This window comes from Sapajus apella, unplaced genomic scaffold (genome assembly GCF_009761245.1).
Source record: "Sapajus apella isolate SASKATOON/1434 unplaced genomic scaffold, GSC_monkey_1.0 scaffold157, whole genome shotgun sequence".
NCBI classification, from domain to species: Eukaryota; Metazoa; Chordata; class Mammalia; order Primates; family Cebidae; genus Sapajus; species Sapajus apella.
This window is the reverse complement of record NW_022437097.1, coordinates 2,502,797-2,527,167: the sequence shown is the minus strand read 5'-3', so window position 1 is coordinate 2,527,167 and position 24,371 is coordinate 2,502,797.

The following is a 24,371-nucleotide window of genomic DNA, read 5'->3' as shown; positions in this document are numbered from 1 at the left end:
ATTATTTACAGGAAAAAAAAAAAAGGCAGAAGTTGTAAATGCATGCCACGTGACTCAGGCTGCATAGCCACAGTCCTCTTAAGGCTCAGAACAATTTAAAGCCACAACAGCTTTAGGGTGGAATTATTTAATTATACGCTTGTCAGTCAGAAGCACATGTAACAACCTAGATTTGCAATTAGTGTTTGAAGTGAGGGTAGTCTTGTGGGACTGAGCTCTTAACCTCTGGGATTTGACTAGATCTCCAGGTAGAGAGTGTTAGAATTGAGTTAAATTAGGCCAGTTTCGGTGGCTCACGCCTGTAATCCCAGCACTTTGGGAGGCTGAGGTGGGCGGATCACTTGAGGTCAGGAATTCCAGACCGGCCAGGCGTGGTGGCTTACACCTATAATCCCAGCACTTTGGGAGGCTGAGTCAGGCAGATCACCTGAGGTCAGGTGTTTGAGATCAGCCTGACCAACATGGCAAAACCCCGTCTCTACTAAAAATATAAAACTTAGCCAGGTACGATGGTGTGGACCTGTAGTCCCAGCTACTCGGGAGGCTGAGGCAGGAGAATCACTTGAACCCCAGAGGCAGAGGTTGCAGTGAGCTGAGATCACACTGTTGCACTCCAGCCTGGGCGATAAGAGCGGAAACTCTTTCTAAAAAAAAAAAAAAAAAAAAAAGATAAAAACAGAGTGACCCTGACCCCAGCTGGCCTTGCTTATGAGTGATGTTCACAATATGCTAGTATATTGTTCTCGTAAAAAGTGAAACAGTGTTACTTGGCTAAGGTTAGATATCTCAGGCTTCAGTTGAGGATTTTCCTGAGAATCCCACAATATAACATAGAAGGGAGTCTCTTTCCTTTGGGAGTTCATTTCTCTTGATCTCTGTAGTAGGCGGAATAATCCCTGCCCTCTACCACCCACACAAAGATGTTCACATCTTAATCCCCAGAATCTGTAGATATATTACCTTACATGTCAAAAAGACTTTGCAGATATGATTAAGTTAATGGCATTGGGACAGAGAGATTATTCTGAATTATCTGGGCTCAATCTAATTATATGAGCCCTTAAAAGCAGAGGGCCTTTCTTGGATGTGGTCAGAAGATGTAACTAACATAAGATGGGGGAGAAAGATGCGACATTGCTAGCTTTGAAGTTGGAGGAAATGGGCCATGAACCAAAAAATGTGGTTGGCCTCTAGAAGCTGGAAAAGGCAAGGAAAAGGATTCTCCATTAGAGGTCCAGACAAAAATGCAGCCCTATTGACATCTTCATTTTAGCCCAGTAAGACCCATGTTTGTTTCTAATCTACAGAACTATAATATAACACATCTGCATTATTTTAAGCCAGGACGGTTGTGATAATTTGTTACAACAGCAATAGAAAACTAATAGCAGCTTTATGTTGGCTATGTGTAAGTAATGGGCTCACCACTGAATATAATCATAGCTACACTCACTTCTTAATCACACATTACCTACCCCTGACTGATTAGGCTGGAATTTTTTTCTTTTTAGACAGACAATGTAGAATGTTCTTTACTCACGAATTGGAGAAAATTTCATCATTATGCAATTATCATTTTACCAAACCCCCTTCTCCAAGTCAGGTTAACTATCTAAAGATGTTAATACAATAATTTGCATACAGTAAGATCTTGCTACATGTTTGCCGATCAATCATTCTGACAGTAGAAATGAAGATAGATGAGAAGTTTTCTCCAGCCATAAAGCAAAATAGAGCATAAAAAAACGCTTTTTAAAAGGTATTAGTAAAGATTAAAAATATGGCTGGGCATCTATGACAAACCCACAGCCAACATTATACTGAATGGGGAAAAGTTGAAAGCATTCCCCTTGAGAACTGGAACAAGACAGTAGTATTTGAAGTCTTAGCCAGAGATCAGATGACGGAAAGAAATAAAGGGCATCCAAATTGGTAAAGAGCAAGTCAAACTGTCGCTGTTCATAGATGATATGATCATATACCTAAAAATCCCTAAAGACTCATCCGGAAAGCTCCCACATCTGATAAATGAATTCAGTAAAGTTTCAGGATACAAAATCAATGTACACAAATCTGTAACAGTGCTATACACTAACAGCTGCCAAGCTGAGAATCAAATCAAGAACTCAACCCCTTTCATAACAGATAAAAAATAAAATACTCAGGAATATACCTAACCAAGAAGGTGAAAGACCTCTATAAGGAAAACTGCAAAACACTGCTGAAAGAAATCATAAACTATACAAACAAATGGAAACACATCCCATGCTCATGGTTGGGTAGAATTACCGTTGTGAAAATGACCATACTGCCAAAACCAGTCTACAATTTCAATTTAATTCCCATCAAAATACCGTCATCATTCATTCTTCACAGAACTAGAAAAAACAATCCTAAAATTCATATGAAACCAAAAACGAACCTACATATCCAAAACAAGATTAAGCAAAAAGAACAAATCTGGAGGCATCACATTATCCAACTTCAAACCATACTACAAGACTATAGTCACCAAAACAGTATGATATTGGTATAAAAATTGGCACACAGACCAATGGGACAGAATAGAGAACCCAGAAATAAAGCCAAATACAGCCAACTGATCTTCGACAAAGCATACAAAAACATAAAGTAGGGAAAGGACACCCTATCCAACAAATGGTGCTGGAATAATTGGCAAGCCACATATAGGAGAATGAAACTGGATCTTCATCTCTCACCTCATGCAAAAATCAACTCAAGATGGATCAAAGATTTAAATCTAAGATCTGAAGCCATAAAAATTCCAGAAGATAACATTAGAAAAATTATTCTAGACATTGACTTAGGCAAAGACTTCATGACCAAGAACCTGAAAGCAAATGCAATAAAAACAAACAAAAATAATTAGATGGGACTTAATTACACCAAAAAGTTTCACACAGAAAAAGAAATAATCAGCAGAGTAAACAGACAACACAGAGCAAGAGAAAATCTTTACAATCTATATCTCCAACAAAGCACCAATATCTACAATCTACAAAGAACTCAATCTTGTTTTTTCAGTGAGAAAAAAACAATCCTATCAAAAAGTGGGCTAAGTACATGAATAGACAATTCTTAAAAGAAGATATACAAATGACCAACAAACATATGGAAAAACACTCAACATCACTAATTATTAGGGAAATGCAAATCAAAACCACAATGCAATATCACCTTACTCTTGCAAGAATGGCCATAATTTGAAAATAAAAAAATAATAGATGTTGGCATGAACGTGGTGAAAAGGGAACACTTTTACACCGCTGTTGGCAATGTAAGCTAATATAACCACTATGGAAAAGAGTATGGAGATTTCTTAAAGAACTACAAGTAGGTAATAACATTTGATCCAGCAATCTCACTACTGGGTATCTACCAGAGGAAAATAAGTCATTATATGAAAAAGACACTTACACATGCATGTTTATAGCAACATAATTCACAATTGCAAAAATATGGAACCAGTCCAAATGCCCATCAATCAATGTGTGGATAAAGAAAACGTGGTGTGTATATATATATATATATATATATATATGTATATATGCACCATGGAATACTACTCAGCCATAAAAAGGAATTAAATAATGACATTTTCAGCAACCTGGATGCAGTTGGAGACTATTATTCTATGTGAAGTAACTCAGGAGTGGAAAACCAAACATCATATGTTCTCACTTGTACGTGGGAGCTAAGCTATGAAAATGCAAAGGCATAAGAATGATATATTGGACTCTGGGGACACAGGAGAAAGGGTAGGAGGGGGTGAAAGATAAAAGACTACACATTGGGTACAGCATACAGTGCTAGGGTGATGATGGGTGCACCAAAATCTAATAAATCACCGCTAAACAACTTATCCATGTAAGCAAACACCACCCATTCCCCAAAAACCTACTGAAATTAAAAAAGAAAAGAAAAGGAGGGATGGAAGGAGGAAAACATGAAGGGAGGGAAAATGTGGCTGGGCTCAGTGGCTTACACCTGTAATTATAGCATTTTGGGAGGCCAAGGCAGGATGATCCCTTGAGTCCAGGAGTCTTGAGACCCACCTAGGCAATGTAGTAATACCCTGTCTCTTCAAAAAAGTTCTTAAAAATGTCTGGGTATGATGGCATGCACCTGTAGTCCCAGCTACTTAGGAAGCTTAGGCAAGAGGATTGATCAAGCCTAGGAGTTTAAGGCTGCAGTGAGCTACGATCACCATGGCACTCCAACCGGGCCAGTGAAGTGAGACCCTGTCTCAACTGAAAAAAAAAAAAAAAAGGAAGAAAATATTTGAGTTCTACTTCTACATATAAACCAGAAATCTTTTGTTTAATCATTACAATTCACATGTATGCTTCGATATGCACAGAATATCACTGAAAGCTAAATAAAGAACTGCTAATAATGGTTGCCTCTGGAGATAACTGGTAGGCTATTTGGTGGAGGTGAGAGGGAAACTTATGTTTATTGAATACTATATCATGACTTTAGCTTTTGTCATGTGTACATAGTACCCACTAAAACAACTACTTGATTTTTTTTTTTTTTGTAAATTTGAAGCTTTTAGTTCAGCTTTTATTCAGAATTTTATATAAGGGAAAAGCTTTTCATGTATAGATTAAAACACAGACATTTCATATGGTTTGGCTCTGTGTCCCCACCCCAATCTCATCTCAAATTGTAACCCCCATAATCCCCACATGTCAAGTGAGGGACTTGGTAGGAGTTGCTTGGATCATGGGGGTGGTTTCCCCCGTGGTGTTTTCGTGACAGTGAGTGAGTTGAATCTACATTCCTGATAGGAAGAATCACTCTCCCTTCAAAAGGAGAGTGATCTCCCTCCCTAGATCTGCTGGTTTTTATAAGTGGCAGTTTTTTCCTGTGTGCTCTGTCTTTTTCTCATGCCATCATGTAAGATGTGCCTTGCCTCCCCTTTATCTTCTGCCATGATTGCAAGTTTCCTGAGATCTCCCCAGCCATGTGGAACTGTGAATCAATTAAACCTCTTTCCTTTCTAAATTACCCGGTCTTTATACCAGTGTAAATACAGCCTAATACGCATATATACAGAGGAGGAAACTGTTAAAAACCTGTCAAGAGTGGCATTACATTGGGCATTCAACTTAAAAACAGAAATTCCTTTTGAAAAAATCAATATATATATATTCATACACACACATAATTTTTATGAATATATATATTCATACACATATATATGCTAGCATATATACCAAAAATAGTAACAACTGTCTCTGAATGGGTGTAAGTGATTTTTTATTTTCTCCCTTTTGCTTTTTTAATATTCTAAAATTTTGTAAGGAACATAGGTCACTTTTGTAATTAGAAGGGAAACCAATTTAAAAGATGAAATCTTCCCATGACTTGAGCCCAGCTACCTGATTAATTTATTTTCCCATTTCCTTGTGGCAAAGAGAATGTTTCCAGCTGCAAGAGAGAGCTACCAGAGAGTCTGGCCTGCTGATTACACTGGTAAAAATCCCAGATGAGCAATTTTTCTGGTCTTCAATATGGTTAAACAAGACATTTGGCTTTTTTGAGTAGGTGCATCCAAACATTATTGGTTGATTGAAAACTAATCGATGTTAACTGAACTCACAAAGGGCTGAATTATACCCAGATTAATAACGTATTAAAATAAGGGATGTGCTTTCCTGGTGAACAAACAGTTCTGCCCATCTTCAAAAGTTTTTTTATTGCTTTATTTATTTATCTATTTATTTATTTATTAGCGGTGGTATACTTTCTTCAAGCAACTGTGTGTTTTGTTTTGTTTTTATGGACAACCAATATATAACAGAAAATGAAGCTGCTCTGATTGAAGATAGATGACAGACCTGCCCAGCCTCAAGCTCCCCTTCCTTTCCCTTCCTTAAGATGTTCCCTAAGAGGGCTCTTTAGAATCCCCAAGACTTCAAAGGGTGCAGTTTAACACCAACTCATCTGATGGTACTGAATGGATAAGCAGAAGGTTGTTTGGTGAACATAGACCTGAAGCAAACAAAATTAGAGGAATACGACATCCAGATTCTGGGAAATGTCTGATGAGTTTTTATAGTTCCACAATAGTACATGCCTCTGTGAGAGATAGGAATCTATATTCCTGATAGAAAGAATCACTCTCCCTTCAACAGTGCTAAACAGTAGTGGGCCAGTAAACCAGCCTGCTGAAAACAAACAAAATAACCCAAAAAGCCCTGGCTACAGCAGTTTGGCATTTTCTGTGGTGTAAACACTCTCACAGTGGTCTGTCAACAGAATTCAACAACAGCTGGCAAAAATTCCTGAATGTTTGTCAGTTCTCGTAAACCTGTACTAGCTGCCTTTAGCACACACTGGCAGAAAACCCCTAATTCTTGTTAAATGTGTGCTCCACACAGAACCCAACCTGTTGTTTCTTCTTTATTTTTTTAAACACTTGGATTATAACAAGCCTAATAAGCCTGATAAGTTTATTAGGGTATAGCTTTCTTTGGGGATGTTCTTGCCTTGGTAATCAATCTGGATCGACTTTATAGGATTTAGGAGTTTCCTGAAACTCTAACAATCACATATCTACAAACCGTCTCTGGATGGTATCTGTAAAAGGCAAATTGACTTGTCATGTGTTCATTGTTACTGGCTTTGTTTGGAGAGCAGCCAGATAACAAAAGCCCCATTATTTACTGACACCAGCAATTTCTGATAAACTATAGACATCCCTTCAGCCTTGTGATTATTTCATACCTAAATGTCTTTTCTTCCCTTATGAATCATGCTGCTGTTTCTTCCTGGAAGCCAGATGGATAATTTTTTTTTTTTTTTTTGATGCAGAGTCTCACTCTGTCACCCAGGCTGGAGTGCAGTGGCACGATCTCAGCTCACGCAGCCTCCGCCTCCCAGGTTCCAATGATTCTCCTGCCTCAGCCTCCTGGGTAGCTGGGATTAGAAGCACGTACCACCATGCCCGGCTAATTTTTGTATTTTTAGTAGAGTCTGGGGTTTCACCATGTGGGCCAGGCTTGTCTGAAACTCCTGACCTCATGTGATCTGCCCACCATCTAATCACAAAGTGGTAGGATTACAGGCGTGAGCCACTGCACCCAGCCAACAATTTTTAATAAATGTTGTATTCACATGGCTCTAGAAGAATTGGACCTGGACAAATAATTGGGTTAGTCTAGTTTTACTGTTTTTCATTCAGTGCCATAGTTTATACTGAAGACCTGGATGACACTTCTGCTTTTCATAATGAAGTAGCTCCTGGTTCTGTTTTTTGAAGAGTTATGTAAGATCAATTAATATTTTGTCCAGAATCACAGACTCTGTGAAATATTTCTATTTATCTTCTAGGCAATGCTAGCTAGCACTAGTGGCTAATATGCTAAAAAAAAAAAAAAAAAAAAAAAAAAAACCTTAACTGCCTCCCAAAATATCTTCACTACAGTTATATCAACGTGCCTAAAATTCTTAGCCTAGCAGTCTCTTGTTTGAGGTAAATTACAATTCTCCAGCAGATTTTATAACTATGAAATATTTAACCTATGAGGGAATTGCCTTTGCAGCTAGGAACACAGTTATCAGATATTTATTAATTCAATGAAAAGGAAATAAGCCACAAAAGAGAGATTATCAGGAAGGACTGGTTTAGAGTTTGAAAGAATGATGTGTTCAGGCTCTGGGCTGAATGAGGCACAGCGAGGCAGCGAGCTTAGAAAGTAGTGGAAGTGGTAATGGGAGGTGAGGGAGTGAAAGACAGATTTTAATTCTGTGACTTTTTTCCTACCACTGGCTTTGGTTCTAGCACATACGTGATTCTGGAAAACAAAGCATAGTGTTCTCTTTTCTAACTAAAGTGCTTTCATTTCCATGGATATGGCAGCTGAAACCAAAAAGTGGATGACACCCCTGTGAAAACCTACCAGCCCAGTACAGAGCCCTTTCTTCTATGAATTAGCAGCAATCATGAGTATTACTTAACAGACTACTCCTGAAAGGTCACCAGCTTGTAATTGGATCACCAACAACTACAGGAAGGTGAAAGGAGATAGTAGCAAAACGAAAAAGAAATTTGACCCAAGGCATGCAGCCCGAAGCAACTGAAAAGCCAAATTATAATATGTGTGGAATTGATCCTTCCAGTTAGCTCTCCAGAAAACTCCCTTATTGCCAGGAAGGGTTTAATTTGATTAGCGAAGGGCTACCGGAAAAGGGCATGTGAAACCTTGAGGCTGTCGGGATATCCTTAGCTCTAAATCAAATTTATTTTGGGAGATTTGTCATAATGTCCTTGCTTCAGCACCTAAGCCCATCCTGAATATGCTTCCTGAAACTCAAAAGAATGCTGTGCCCTGCACCCTGTCTTTCTGCATGTAACTTTGAGTTCACTTCACTGCTGCCTGCTATAACCCTTCCTCCCAGCTTCCCACTGCCTACTTCACATCCTTATTTCACAGACACAGTCTAGTCTGTCTTTTGCATTCCTCCCTAAGCGCTCCTCTCTCTGCATTGGCTTAGCACATCACTCCCAACAACTCTCAAATTCTACCCTCCGTGGTTTAATTGACAACTGAGAGAACATCCCCCACCAACCAACTCCCTGCATGACTGCTGGATGACCTTCATGGTGCCTGTCAGCATTGTGGGCAAGACCCTGGAAATTTCACATTTTACATATGAAGAAACTTGACTCAGAGATATTAAGTGACCTACTCACAGTCACAGAGCTAAAAAGAACAATAATAATAATTGCTAATATTTATTACCATTTGCTGAAACTGCTGAACAATTTACATACATTTTTTTAGAATGAGAAACCTAAGGTCAGTTCTGGCTTTCGAATGCCACCCAAAATATGCTGCTTCAGCTTCAGCATGCTAATTACTTAGAACTGAGAAATTTGAAGGAAGAATAGGAAGTTACAAAGAGGGAAGAAAGAAATGGGAGCGGGAAAATGGAATGAAGGGCTTTGCAGCCAAAAGGAAGAAAATGAACAAAGGATCAGAGAGTTGGGACTAAGAGCTTTCTGAAAGACTTTACAGCAATGAAGAGGTACCATCTCCAGGTGTGAAGCTGGAAAGGCCACGAAACAAACCTCTCAAACACCGAACTGGGAAGGGGTGATTTATTCGGCAGGGAGCAGCTGCAGCATAGTTGCCTAACAGCCGAGTTCCCTAACAAAGAAAATCCTTGCCCTTTTAAAGGCTTACAACTCTAGAAATTACATGTGAAAGGGTCTTGGGTTTGCAGCTCTAGAAGTTACATGTGAAAGAGTCTTGATCTATGAAGTAGGTGTGGCGTGTGTGACTTAGGTGGGGGTTTGATCATGTTTAAGTAAAAACAATGCCTTCCAGAAAGATTCCTCCATACAATATCTGTGATCTATAGATAGGACTATGGTTAGCAGTAGGAGTCTTATCCTTAACCTGATTGGCAGCGCCAACTGGTCTCTCCTCTGGCTGACTTCTAACTTCTCCTTTTGAGATGCAATGTAAAAGTCTGAAGAGGATCAAGGGTCTCCTTCCTCAGATGGACTTAGTGGGGAGAAACCCAGATTAAGTATATGCTCTTGGGTAAGTCTTGTCACCTCTAAGGGTCTGGTTTTTAGGTTTCTCTTTTGTAAAACTAAAGAGCTGAAAAATAAACAAACAGAAGGGCTGGGCTAAACAATCTATAAGGTAGTAGGTTGTATTTTTTTTTTTTTTATTGAGATGGAGTTTCTCTCTTGTTGCCCTGGCTAGAGTGCAATGGCACGATCTCAGCTCACTGCAACCTCTGCCTCCTGGGTTCAAGTGATTCTCCTGCCTCAGCCTTTCAAGTAGCTGTGATTACAGGCACGTACCACCATGCCTAGCTAATTTTGTATTTTTAGTAGGGATGGGGTTTCTCCATGTTGGTTAAGCTGGACTCGAACTCCCAACCTCAGGTGACCTGCCTGTCTCGGCCTCCCAAGTAGCTGAGATTATAGGCATGAGCGATCACGCCCAGCCTTCTAAGGTACTACTTTTAAGTAGATGGCCCAGAAACAGTAATGTGACAGGAATGGCTTATGGGCAAGCTGACAGTCACATGGATGACCCTGTGTGGCCACCTTGGTGTCAGTGCTCATTCTGACTGGTAGGTGCCTATGCAGTAAAAGTTGTTAGTAATGTATTTGCTCTGGCTATAGATATGCTCAGGGCAGCTAGAGGTCCTGAGCCTGCTATTTCTAAACACAAACCACCCTATACATTTTTCCTGATATGCATACAAATATTAACTCTTATGAGAAACAATAACATGTCTTTTAGAGCTAATATTCTGTTAATTTATAAGAGTATCATTTGCATTTTCTTTTTTTTTAAGAGACAGGGTTTCACTATGTTAGCCAGGATGGTCTCAATCTCGTGACCTCGTGATCCTCCCACCTCAGCCTCCCAAAGTGCTGGGATTACAGGCGTGAGCCACTGCGCCGGGCCTTCATTTGCATTTTCTAGAGGGAAATGTTTCATAATCATAACCCTCAGATAATATATGTGGAAGGCCATGGAAAAAACAAATGGGGAGTTCTCTTTGGAGAATCTCGGAAAGGTAGAAAAGACGCTTATAGCAAAGATAGAGAATTGGCAGGTAGCTGTAAGAAGATTTGGCTTTTGGAGATGCATTAATTAGTTTGCACCTGAATCACAATAATAATAAAGAGATAGTTCCTTCTAAATATGTGGTGTAAGGTACAAGGTTTAGTAAACGGTGAATGAATGAATGACCTATACTAAGTGTCTTTGGGCACCTAGAATTATACCTGTAACAACACAATTCCCTTGATGTGTCTTTAGCTGGCCATTTATGTATATCTATTGCCTCCACTAGACTCTGAGGACCTCTTGATCAAGGACACCCAGTTTATAGTACTTTGTTTTAGCAGTCCAAAGTGCCCCTTGAGGGCGGAGACCTTATTGTCTCAATTACCACAATATATAGCCACTATGTTGAAATACTCACCATAGTACCTAGCACACAGTAAGTTCTCAATAAATATTTGTTGAATTAAATAATTAATTCAGCTTCATCTTTAAGTATAATAGTGTAAAGCATGCTAAGAAAGACAATTTTAATGTTGAAAATAGAATGTAAATAAGGTGAGCTGTATTTATTCAGGTCCAGGCGGTAAATAAAATTAGGCTCAAATATTTCTTTTTTTTCTTTTCTTTTCTCTTTTTTTTTTTTTTTTTTTGAGACAAGGTCTTACTTTGTTGCTCAGGCTGGAGTGTAGTGGCCACAATCTTAGTTCAATGCAACCTCTATCTCCCGGGTGCAAGCAATTCTCCTGCCTCAGCCCTCCGAGTTGCTGGGATCACAGGTATGTGTCACCACGCCCAGCTAATTTTGTATTTTCAGTAGAGAGGAGGTTTCACCATGTTGGCCAGGCTGGTCTTGAACTCCTGACCTCAGGTGATCCACCCGCCTCAGCCTCCCAAAGTGCTGGATTACAGGCATGAAGCTCAAATATTTCAAATGATGAGTCTTTGATGAGGGAACTATTTAAAGAGTTCCTTCATGAAAGGACCAAGCAAAGAACACTGAGCCACCTAGAGCTTGCAATAGTGGGATTCTATTACCATTTCTAGGGCTGAAGATGCAAGGGGAGAAAATAGTGTACCAGAGCCCAGATAGTGCAGAGCTGGGGGCCATCTTCAAGACCTACAGCTGTGCAATGAAGCTGCCACTGTCAAAACCACAGAGCCCTCTTAACATTGCTTTTGCTGCATTCCAGAGATTTTGGTACGTTGTGTCTTTGTTTGCATTCATTTCAAATAATTTTTAAATTTCTGCCTTAATTTCATTGTTTACCCAAAAGTCATTCAGGAGCAAGTTGCTTAATTTCCAGTAATTGTGTGGTTTTCAGAGATCTTCTTAGCATTTGCGTTTTTATTCCACTGTGGTCCAAGAGCATGGTTGGTGCAATTTTGATTTTTAAAAATTTATTGAGGTTTGCACTATGACTAAGCACATGATCAATCTTTGAGTGTATCCCATGTGAATAAAAGAATATATATCCTGTGGTTGATGGTGGAATAAATTTTCTAGACATCTATTATGTCCCATTGATCAAGTGTTTAAGTCTAGAATTTCTTTGTTAGTAAAAGCAGTGTTAATAGGAAAGTTTATAACTCTAAACATCTGCATCAAGAAGTTAGAAAGATCTCAGATTAATAATCCAACATCACATCTAGAAGAACTAGAAAAATGAGAATAAATTAATCTCAAAACTAGCAGAAGTAAAGAAATAACTAATTCAGAGCAGAACTGAATGAAATTGGGACCTCAAAATTCATACAAAGGATTAACAAAACTAAATGTTGGTTATTTGAAAAGATAAACAAGATGGATAGACTGCTATCTAGATTAACAAAGAAAAAAGGAGACAAGATATAAATAAGCACAAAAAGAAATGACAAAGGCGATGTTACAACCAATCCCGCAGACATTCAAAAGATCCTCAGAGACTGGTATGAAGACCTCTATGCACATAAACAAGAAAATCTAGAAGAAATGGATGAATTCCTGGAAACAGCCTCCCAAGATTGAATCAAGAAGAAATTGAAACCCTGAACAGATCAATATTGAGTTCTGAAATTTAATTGGTAATAAAAAATTTGCCAAACAAAAGTAGCCGTGGACCAGATAGGGTCATGGTCAAATTCTAACAGACTTACAAAGAAGAGCTGTTACCAAGTCTACTGAAACCAAAAAAACTTGAGGAGAAGCAACTCCTCCTTAACTCATTCTACAAAGTCAGTATCAGCCTGATACCAAAATACAGCAAAGACGCCATGAAAAAAGAAAACTGCAGGCCAGTATTCCTGATGAACAGACACAAAAATCCTCAACAGAATACTAGCGAATTGAATCTGGCAGCACATTAAAAAGTTCATGCAGCCTGGAGCAGTGGCTCATGCCAGTAATCCCAGCACTTTGGGAGGCCAAGGCAGGCAGATCACCTGAGGTTGGGAGTTTGAGACCAGCTTGACCAATGTGGAGAAATCCCGTCTCTACTAAAAATACAAAATTAGCCAGGTGTGGTGGTGCATGCCTGTAATCCCAGCTACTCGGGAGGCTGAGGCAGGAGAATCACTTGAACCCCGTGGCAGAGGTTGCAGTGAGCTGAGATCATGCCATTGCACTCTAGACTGGGCAACAAGAGCGAAACTCCGTCTCAAAAAAAAGAAAAAAGTTAATGCACCACAATCAAGGTATTCCTGAGATACAAGCACCACAATCCAGGTATTCCTGGGATACAAGCCTAGTTCTATATATGCAAATCAATAAATGTGATTCATCACACAAACAGAACTAAAAACAAAACCATACAATCATCTCAATAGACACAAAAAGCTTTTGATAAAATCCAGTATCCCTTCATCATAAAAACTCTCAACAAACTAGGCATCCAAGGAACATACCTCAAAATAATAAGAGCCGTCTATGACAAACCCACAACCAACATTATACTGACTGGGCAAAAGCTGGAAGCGTTCCCCTTGCGAACTGGAACAACACAAGGACTCCCACTCTCACTATTCCTATTCAATGTAATATGGAAGTCCTAGCCAGAGCAATCAGGCAAGAGAAAGAAAGAAAAGGCATCCAAATAGGAAAATAAAAAGTTAAACTATCTCTCTTTGTTGACAATATGATTCTTTACCTAGAAAACCCTAACAACTCCACCAAAAGGCTCCTAGACTGATTAATGTCCTCAGTACAATTTCAGGATCAAAATCAATGTACAAAAATTAGTAGCATTTCTATACACCATTAATGTTCAAGCTGGGAGCGAAATCAAGAACATAATCTCTTTTACAATAGACACACACACACACACACACACACACACACACACACACACACATTTAGGAATACATCTAACCAAGAGGTTGAAGGATCTTCACAAGAAGAACTACAAAACACTGCTGAAATAAATCAGAGATGACACAAACAAACGGAAAAACATTCCATGCTCATGGATTGAAAGAATCGATATCATTAAAATGGCCATATTGCCCAAAGCAATCTACAGATTCAACACTATTTCTATAAAACTACAAGTATAACTTTTCACAGAATCAGAAAAAACTATTCTAAAAGTCATGTAGAACCAAAAAAGAGAACAAATATTTAAGGGAATCCTAAGGAAAAAGAACAAAGCAGAAGTGTCACATTAACTGACTCCAAACTATAAGGCTACAGTAACCGAAACAGCATGATACTTCTACAAAAACAGATCACATAGACCAATGGAACAAAATAGAAAACCCAGGAATAAAGCCACACACTTAGAACCACCTGATCTTCAACAAAGTCAACAAAAATAAGCAATGAAGAAAGGGTTCCCTATTCAATAAATGGTGCTGGGATGGACTGGTTAGCCATATGTAGAAGAATGAAATTGGATCCCTATCTTTCACAATACACAAAAATTAACTCAAGATGGATTAAAGGTTTAAATGTAAGGCCTCAAACTATAAAAATCCCAGAAGAAAATCTAGGGAAAGAATTTATGACATCATCCTTGGGAAAGAATTTATTACCAAGTCCTTAAAAGTAAACTGCAACAAAAACAAAAATTGTCAAGTGGGATCTAATTAAACTAAAGAACTTCTGCTCAGCAAAAGAAATTATCAATAAGGTAAACAGACAGCCTACGGAATAGAAGAAAATATATGCAAACTCTCCAACAAAGTTCTAGTATCCAGAATCTAGAAGGAATTTAAACAAATCAACAAGCAAAAAATAACCCCATTAAAAGGAGGGTGAAGGACATGAACAGACACTTCTCAGAAGAAGGCATACAAGCAGCCAACACATATGAAAAATGCTGAGCATCACTAATCATCAGAAAAATGCAAATCTAAACCACAATAAGATGCCATCTCACACCAGTCAGAATGGCTATCATTAAAAAGTTAGAAAATAACAGATGTTGGTGATGTTTCTGTGGAGAACAGGGAATGCTTCTACACTTTTGGTGGGGGTGTAAATTAGTTCAGCCGCTGTGGAAAGCAGTTTGGAAATCTGTGAAAGAACTTGTAATAGAATTACCATTAGACCCAGCAATCCCATTACTGGGTGTATACCCAAAGAAAAACACATCATTCTACCAAAAAGGCACATGCACTTGTATGTTCACCACAACACCATCCACAATAGCAAACACCTGGAATCAACCTAGGTGCCTATCAACGGTGGATTGGATAAAGAAAATGTGGATAAAGAAAAGTATTACACATCATGTATACTACACAGCCATAAAAGAGAATGAGCTCTTCAAGACCAGCCTGGCCAACAGGGTGAAACCCCATCTCTACAACAAAATACAAAAATTAGCTGGGCATTATGGTGGGTGCCTGTAATCCCAGCTACTCGGGAGTCTGAGACTGGAGAATCACTTGAACCTGGGAAGTGAAGGTTGCAGTGAGCCAAGATCTCACCATTCCACTCCAGCCTGGGAGACAGAGTGAGACTCCATCTTAAAAAAAAAAAAAAAAAAAAAAAGAACGAGCTCAGTCAGGCACAGTGGCTCATGCCTGTAATCCTAGCACTTTGGGAGGCTGAGGTGGGTGGACCACCAGAGGTCAGGAGTTCGAGACCAGCCTGGCCAGGATGGTGAGAATCTGTCTCTACTAAAAAAATTAGCTGGGCATGGTGACTCACACTTATAATCCCACCTACTTGGGAGGCTGAGGCATGAGAATATCTTGAACCAGGGAGACAGAGGTTGCAGTGACTCAAGATCACGCCACTTGCACTCCTGCCTGAGTGACAGAGACTCCATATCCAAAAAAAAAAAAAAAAAAAAAGTGAGTCATGTCCTTTGCAGCAACGTGAATGCTGCTGGAGGCCATTATCCTAAATGAAAAAACACAAAAACTGCATGTTCTCACTTATAAGTGGGAGGCAAATATGAGGTACTCATGGACATAAAGATGGGAAGAGTAAATACTGGGATTACTAGAAAGAGGAGGCAGAAAGGGGTGCAAGTGCTGAAAACTGCTTATTGGATACTATGCTTACTACCTGGGCAATGAAATCATTTTGTACCCAAACCTTAGCATCACACAATATACCCATGTAACAAACCTGCACATGTACCCCCCAGAATCTAAAATAAAAAATTGAAATTGTGTGTAAGAAAAAAACCACACAGAGCCCGAGAAGGGAGGAAATATTGGAATTAATACCCTGTTTGTTCTCTCCTCTATACTCCCCTGGCTAAACCCGACCAGCAATCAGTTGATTAGGGAGCATGGGTAACAACAATTCTTGGCTTCCAGGAAAATTGAGAAAAGCAAAGAATGTCAGAGAATGAATCTTGGATGGTCAGATGGAAAACAACTAGCAGAGATACAAAAGAATGTTCTCTTGAGAGAATAAAGAAAATAAGCCACAGAAAATAAGGAAAAAATCAAATCTGACAGAAATCTTCAGAGAGTGCTAATTCTGTTGCCCTTCACTCTCTTAGTTTTCCTTCTTGTAGTAGGTATATTCATTATTTTTCCCCTGGAATCTTATTATTGTCCTCATTTCTTTTTTTTTTTTTTTTTTTTTTGAGACGGAGTTTCACTCATGTTACCCAGGCTGGAGTGCAATGGCTCGATCTCGGCTCACCGCAACCTCTGCTTCCTGGGTTCAGGCAATTCTCCTGCCTCAGCCTCCTGAGTAGCTGGGATTACAGGCACGCACCACCATGCCCAGCTAATTTTTTGTATTTTTGGTAGAGACGGGGTTTCATCATGTTGACCAGGATGGTCTCGATCTCTTGACCTCATGATCCACCCGCCTCAGCCTCCCAAAGTGCTGGGATTACAGGCTTGAGCCACCGCGCCCGGCCTATTGTCCTCATTTCTTAATGTTGTCTTTAAGTATGAATGTTTTAACTGTCATAGATGATTCCAAGCATATATAAAAGCAGAGAGATATAATAAACTCCCGTTATACCACCCAGTTTCAACAATTAAAAATATTTGGCCAATCTTTTCTATAATTCAACTCTTTTTCCCTACTCGGATTATTTTAAAGCAAACTCCAGACATTATGCATGCATATTTTATGCATATAATAAAGATGACTTTTAAAAACACAAGTATAAGATAATTATCAAATCTAAAAAAAGTGAACCATATTTAAGCAGCTGAATATCATCAGATATGCAGTCAGCTTTTACAGGTTCCTATTTTCCTTACAGAATTTTTTACACTTTATTTTGTGCATCAGAATCTCAATGAGGTATATATACGTGTGTGTGTGTGTGTGTGTGTGTGTGTGTGTGTGTGTGTGTATATATGTATGTATGTATATTTGTTGACCAAGCTGGAGTGCAGTGGCATGACCTTCGCTCACTGCAACCTCTGCCTCCCAGTTTCAAGCGATTCTCCTGCCTCAGCCTCCCAAGTCGCTGGGATTACAAGTGCCCGCCACCATGCCTAGCTAAGTTTTTGTATTTTTAGTAGAGACAGGGTTTCACCATGTTGGCCAGGCTGCTCTCAAACTCCTGACCTCAGGTGATCTGCCTGCCTTGGCCTCCCAAAGTGCTGGGATTACAGGTGTGAGCCACTGCACCCAGCCAAGGTCCATATGTCTTAACTGGTTAATATGTCTTTTAATATTTATGTCCCTCTTCTATTTATTTTCTTTTTCTTGTTTTTTAATATGCCTTGCAACTCAACTTTTTGTCAAAAAAAAAAAAAAAAAAACCAAGATTATTTTCCGCAAGCTCTATTTCCTGGTTGCATCCCCAGGGTTTGCTGTTGTTATTGTTGTTTTAAGATGGGTTTCTGCTCTTTCACCTTGGCTGGAGTGCAGTGGCACAATTATAGCTCACTGCAGCCTTGAACTTCTGGGCTCAAAGGATCCTCCTGCCTCAGCCTCCTGAGTACCAAGCACGTGCTATCACACCTGACTAATTTTTTAAAGTTTTTTGTAGAGACAGGGTCTCACTGCATTGACCAGACTAGCTTCAAACTCCTGACCTCAAGCACTCCTCCTGCCTCAGCTTGCCGAAGTGCTGGTGCTACTTCTAGCTTTTTCATTCAGGAGACAGTGTGTCTAGTTGTGTGTGTGTGTGTGTGTGTGTGTGTGTGTGTGTGTGTGTGTTAGCAGCTGATGATTACAGTTGCCTATGTTGATTAATTTATTAGGAATTGAAAAATGAAAAATGATGATGCTCTAATTTTACCATTCTTCATTTATTAGAGGGAATATATCTATAAAGAGAAACTTCTCATCGTCAACTATTGGGTTACCCTGTGGTGCAAGCAATATAAGAAAGACAAAATAAATGCTTCGTTCTTTTCCCTTTAATTACCAGTTTTCAGCATAATGAGTTAGTTTCCCAGCATCCTCCAAAAATGACCAATGGTATTTTTTTCTTTAGCATCGTTATGAACTCATGGATTTTAAACATATTTGAATATTTTAAACAATATTGAAATATTTTAAGTATTTCAATCCCTTGCAGTTATTATTGTGATTCATGTTAACATTTCTCCTCCTTTGGCCAGTGGAAATCTATTAAAGTTGGTTTCAAGTTCCTTTAATGCAGCTCTAGTATTCTTTGGTAGCTTTGTTGTTGTCTGGTATTGTGAAATATTCCAGCCTTCTCTTTTACTTGCCTTGCCCCAAACATGGAATCCACCATTTTGCCAAGGTGTCTTGGTGCTCTGTCCCAGTCAGTAGAAAAAACCCAGAGGCAGTGACCAGCTGAATAGCAATGAACACTTAAAGTGGCCAGATTGTGGTCTCAAAATAGCATTTTTCAGTAAATCATTGCTTCTAGGTATTGTAAAATGTGCTAGGAAATGATGGTAAATTGCAGAAATGGACACATATTCCTCTCCCTCCTGTATACCCCATGTCTCTTCATAATGTGGCTTTGACACTTCTACCGTTGAGAGGTAGAGCCTCTTTACCTCTTTAATCTGCACTTGGCAATGTGACTTGATTTGGCTAATGGAAAACAGCAAAGCTGACAAAAGCAGAGACTTGAAAAGCACATGTGCAATGGGGCTTGCTCACCACACTGCTGGGAACAAGCTTGGGTTAGGTTCCTAGAGAATAAAACACCATGTGGGGAGAGGCACCCGCCATCCTGATTGTCCCAGCTGCAGTCCAGATGTGAATTATGCCATCCTACATAGTCCATCCCCAAACTAGCCAGCCAAAACTGCAAACTAGCCAGCTGACCCACGGAATCATGGGAAATAAAAACGTTTGTTGTTTTAAGCCATTAAGTCTCAAGGTGGTTTGTAAAACCCCAAAAAAGCAAAAGCTGACTGATACAAAAATATGTATTTTTTATTGTGTCTTTTTTTTTTTGAGACGGCGTTTCGCTCTTGTTACCCAGGCTGGAGTGTAATGGCGCGATCTCGGCTCACCGCAACCTCCGCCTCCTGGGTTCAGGCAATTCTCCTGCCTCAACCTCCTGAGTCGCTGGGATTACAGGCACGCACCACCATGCCCAGCTAATGTTTTTTGTATTTTTAGTAGAGACGGGGTTTCACCATGTTGACCAGGATGGTCTCGATCTCTTGACCTCGTGATCCACCCGCCTCGGCCTCCCAAAGTGCTGGGATTACAGGCTTGAGCCACCGTGCCCGGCCTATTGTGTCTTTTTTAAAAAATATTTTATTGTTTTTTTTTTTTTTAAGTTCTGGGGTACATGTGCAGAATGTCCAGTTTTGTTACATAGGTAAACGTGTGCCATGGTGATTTGCTGCACCTATCAACCCCTCACCTATGTATTAAGCCCAGCATGCATTAACTATTTTCACTAATGCTCTCCACACCCCCCTGCTCTCCCCCAAAAGACTGCAGTATGTGTTGTTCCCCTCTCTGTGCCCATGTGATCTCATTGTTCAGCTCCGACTTATAAGTGAGAACATACTGTGTTTGGTTTTCTGTGCCTGTATTAGTTTGCTGAGGATAATAGGTTCCAGCTTCATCATTTATAATGTAATAAATGTTCTGAGCACATTTAAGGCAGATGAGGCTAAGGTACGATGCTATCATTCTGAGACCTCTATCTTTGTAGATTGAGATAAAACAAATGAGTTATTCTTTTTCTTTTGTTTACAGTTGGAATTTTTAGAGGAGGAGAAAGAAATTTCAGTGAAAGATCAATAAAACGCTTAAAATAAAAACCCCATAGATTTGGGTTTTAAAGTGTTAATTTTATCTTTAAAATACATATTTTTTAGGAACGCTTTTACACTGTTGGTGGGAATGTAAATTAGTTTAATCAGTGTGGAAGACAGTGAGGCGAAATATTTGGAACAGGAAATACCATTTAACCCAGCAATCCAGAATATGAATCATTCTATTAGAAAGATACATGTATTTGTATGTTCACTGCAGCACTATTCACAATAGCAAAGACATGGAATCAACTCAAATGCCCATCAATGATAGACTGGATAAAGAAAATGTGGTACATATATACCATGGAATACTAAGCAGTCATAAAAAGGAACAAGATCGTGTGCTTTGCAGAAACGTGGATGAGGCTGGTTGTACTAATACAACCTCTGTCACAGGTTGCATTTTCTGGAGCAGACACTGAGATGGAATTTGGGGTACAACATGAGAAGGAAGGGAGGAGCAAGAAGAACTGAGCAGAAGACGAATCAATATGATACTGTGTGATCAGGCCATTCAGAATTTTGGCCAACTCAGCACGGCATTTTGTAATGAGTAATACCCATCATAGATGTCTCACGTTGGACCAAACTGGTCAAACTTTGTATTCCTGTCGTATTTGGTCACCAGATGTGGGCTGCATCAGCAAGTGCCTGACTTTACCAAGGCAGCTCTGCATTTGATATAAATCCTGGAGGAGCTAACAGTCTGAGGCCGTCCACTCCCAGCAGCAAGAAGCTCTTCCCTGCAGGAGGCTCTGAGCAGAACTTCTCCAGGTCTACCACAATCTCCAAAATATGGTTCCTGAAAACAGGATTATTTTTATACATCTTTTTGTCCTGAGTATGTATTCCTTTAGGTACATGCAATCAAACTAGAGAACAGATAATCCTCAACTCACTGGTTCAACATACCAGTTTTCAACTTTACTGTGGTACAAATGCCATACACGTTCAGTAGAATCTACACCCTAAATTTGAATTTTGATCTTTTCCTGGCTAGCAATATGCGGTGGAATATTCTCTGGAGATGGTAGGCAGTGGCCGTGAGCCATAGCTTCCAGTCAGCCTTGAGATCACGAGGGTAAACAAATACTGTACTCTGCAGTATACTATATTCAATAAATTACATGAGATACTAAATACTTTATTGCAAAGTAGACTTTGTGTTAGATATTTTGCCAACTGTATATAACATAAGTGTTCTGAGCACATTTAAGGCAGATGAGGCTAAGGTATGATGCTCAGTAGGTTAGGTGTATTAAATACATTTCAACTTACGATGTTTCCAATTTATGATAGGTTGATCAGGATGTAACTTTGTGTTAGGCCATTCTTGCAAGTCTATAAAGGAATACCAGAGACTGGGTAATTTATAAAGAAAAGAGGTTTAATTGGCTCACAGTGCTGCAGGCTATACGAGCATGGCACCAGCATTTCCTCAGCTTCTGGGGAGGCCTCAGGGAGCTTTTTACTCATGGCAGAAGAAAAAGTGCGAGCAGCCATGTCACAGGGCAAAAGCAGGCGCAAGAGAGATGGGGGGGGGGATGCCACATTTTAAACAATTTGATCTTGTAAGAATTCATTTACGACCAGACACAGTGGCTCACATCTGTAATCCCAGCACCTTGGGAGGCCGAGGCAGGCAGATCATGAGGTCTAGAGGTCGAGACCATGCTGGCCAAAATGATGAAACCTCATCTCTACTAAAAATACAAAAATTAGCTGGGCGTGGTGGGCGCCTGTAGTTCCAGCTACTCAGGAGGCTGAGGTAGGAGAATCGCTTGAACTAGGGAGGTGAAGGTTGCAGTGAGCCAAGACTGCGCCACTGCACTCCAACCTGGCAACAGCAAAGGATTCTCTCTCAAAAAAAAAAAAAAAAACAAACAGAAAAAAAAAAGAATTCACTTACAATACTGATGACAGCACCAAGCCATAGGGGACGCACCCCCATGACTGAAACACCTCCCACTAGGACCCACCTCCAACATTCAGATCACGTCTCAGCATGAGATTTCAAGAGGACAAAATATAAACCGTATCAAACCCCATCATAAATTGAGGAGCATGTGTATTTTAAATACATTCATATAAATTCATATAATGGTTCTCTCTGGAGTTATGCCATCAACTGGATCTCTTATTTTAAGTTCATTTGTTTGCATTTTAATTTTACATTTAATTTTATATTATTATTATTATTATTATTATTTGCTGGAGTTTTGCTCTTCTGGCCCAGGCTGGAGTGCAATGGCATGATTTCAGCTCACTGCAACCTCCGCCTCCCAGGTTCAAGCTACTCTCCTGCCTCAGCCTCCCAAGTATCTGGAATTACAGGCATGTGTAATCATGCCTGGCTAATTTTGTATTTTTAGTAGAGACGGGGTTTCACCATTTTGATCAGTCTGGTCTCAAACTCCTGGCCTCAGGTGATCCGCCCCGCCCTCGGCCTCCCAAAGTGTTAGAATTACAGGCATGAGCCACCATGCGGCCATATTATGATTATTTTTTTAAATTTACATGCTTCTAAAATTAAATACATAAAAAAATGCTTGTGAAGAAATTAGCTTCTCTCTCTGTCTCTACTGTCCTCTTCCTCCGTATAGGTAACCATTTTAAAAAACTTTAAGAATTTATCCTTCCGTTTTATTTTTTTTATTTTTTATTTTTTTCAAGACGGGGTTTCACCATGTTGGTCAGGCTGGTCTTGAACTCCTGACCTCAGGTGATCCGCCTGCTTTGGCCTCCAAAGTGCTTGGATTACAGGCATGAGCCACCACTCCCGGCCTTTGTGCTTCCGTTTTATTGTTAATTTTAAATCATTTCACTAAGCAATTTTAAATAAAATAAATCATTTTGTTGGTAATAAGAATAATTTTGTTAAGCCTTACACTTGCCTATAATTTCACAGTTTACAGAAGTCCTCTTCAATTCACAATTCCATTGTATAAAAAGCTTCCACAAGAAAATGTCCCACTGAGTATCTGTATAGACCTATTCTCAAATGAGATGTGATGCTAAAAGATGCACATTCTCCTCTCCTGAAAATTATGAAGACTTAGGAAGTTTGTGCTTTTTTGCCTCCAAGTCATCACTTAGGGGAATGCATGTCAATGTATTGAGATGACCCCACTGAGAAATGAAGGCAGTGCCAGAGGTAGGATAATCAATGCTTCTTTCCAACTATTGTTTGGCTCAGGTCTCTCTATTCTTTCTTGGTTCCACTCCAGTAACTAAATTAAATTTATAGGAATTTTACATTCACTTCTACAATGCAGTACATACAATTTGGAAAATGATTGCTTGGTGTTGTAGGGGATATGACCAAAGGCAAGGCCCAATGCTTGACTCTAGAAGCTCAAAATCAAGTGGATTTTTAAAAAGACATTTCGACAATCCAGGCATTTTTGTTCATTGAAAACAGTCCTACTTTGCATAGAATTTATTTTCTGGGGAGCTTCATCAAATGTAAGTCTTTGAACCAGGGTTTGAGAATAAATTAAAATGCTGCTGCTTTTTTGTCTTCAGATTAATTGTAGAAAAACTGTCTTCTGACTTTAAGATGGTACCCCTGGTTCTAGAAAGAGCTTCAGCATTTCTATGCAGGGTAAGAGCAATAAGGTAATATACAGGCAGTCCCTCCAACACAGAATGTTCCTACTGTGAACAGAATCTAGAGGAAAAGAAGCTAAACATGCTGTCAGAAAGACTTATGTAATATTTCCACATAGCAACAGCTGTTTTCTCTTTGAGGTTTTCAACTAGACTCTCCAGAGAACCCGCTATAAAACAAAGATGGCTGAAACAGTTTCATGAAGGATCTATTAAAAATAAACAAACTCACCAAACAACTTTTTATTTCACCCTTTACTTCTAAAATACAATAATTAGGAAAGAAACTGAAGAAAAGGCAAAAGGATTTCACTTTCTTTTCAATGTTGTTACCTCTTTAGTAAGTTAAGGGTGCAAAGATCTGTCATTGTAAAACAGGGTTTATGAATAGGAAGATGTTGTTTTGGTGTTTTTAAACGAGCTCATTGTAAATAAATATACAGTTAAAATTATGAAGCAAAATTACATGAGCTTGTAAACATTTACCTTCAAGCTGCTAGAAACATAAATAGTGATAGTACTAATGCTACTACTATACTACAAAATACCTTTTGAGTTTAGTGAATACTTACCTTGTACCAG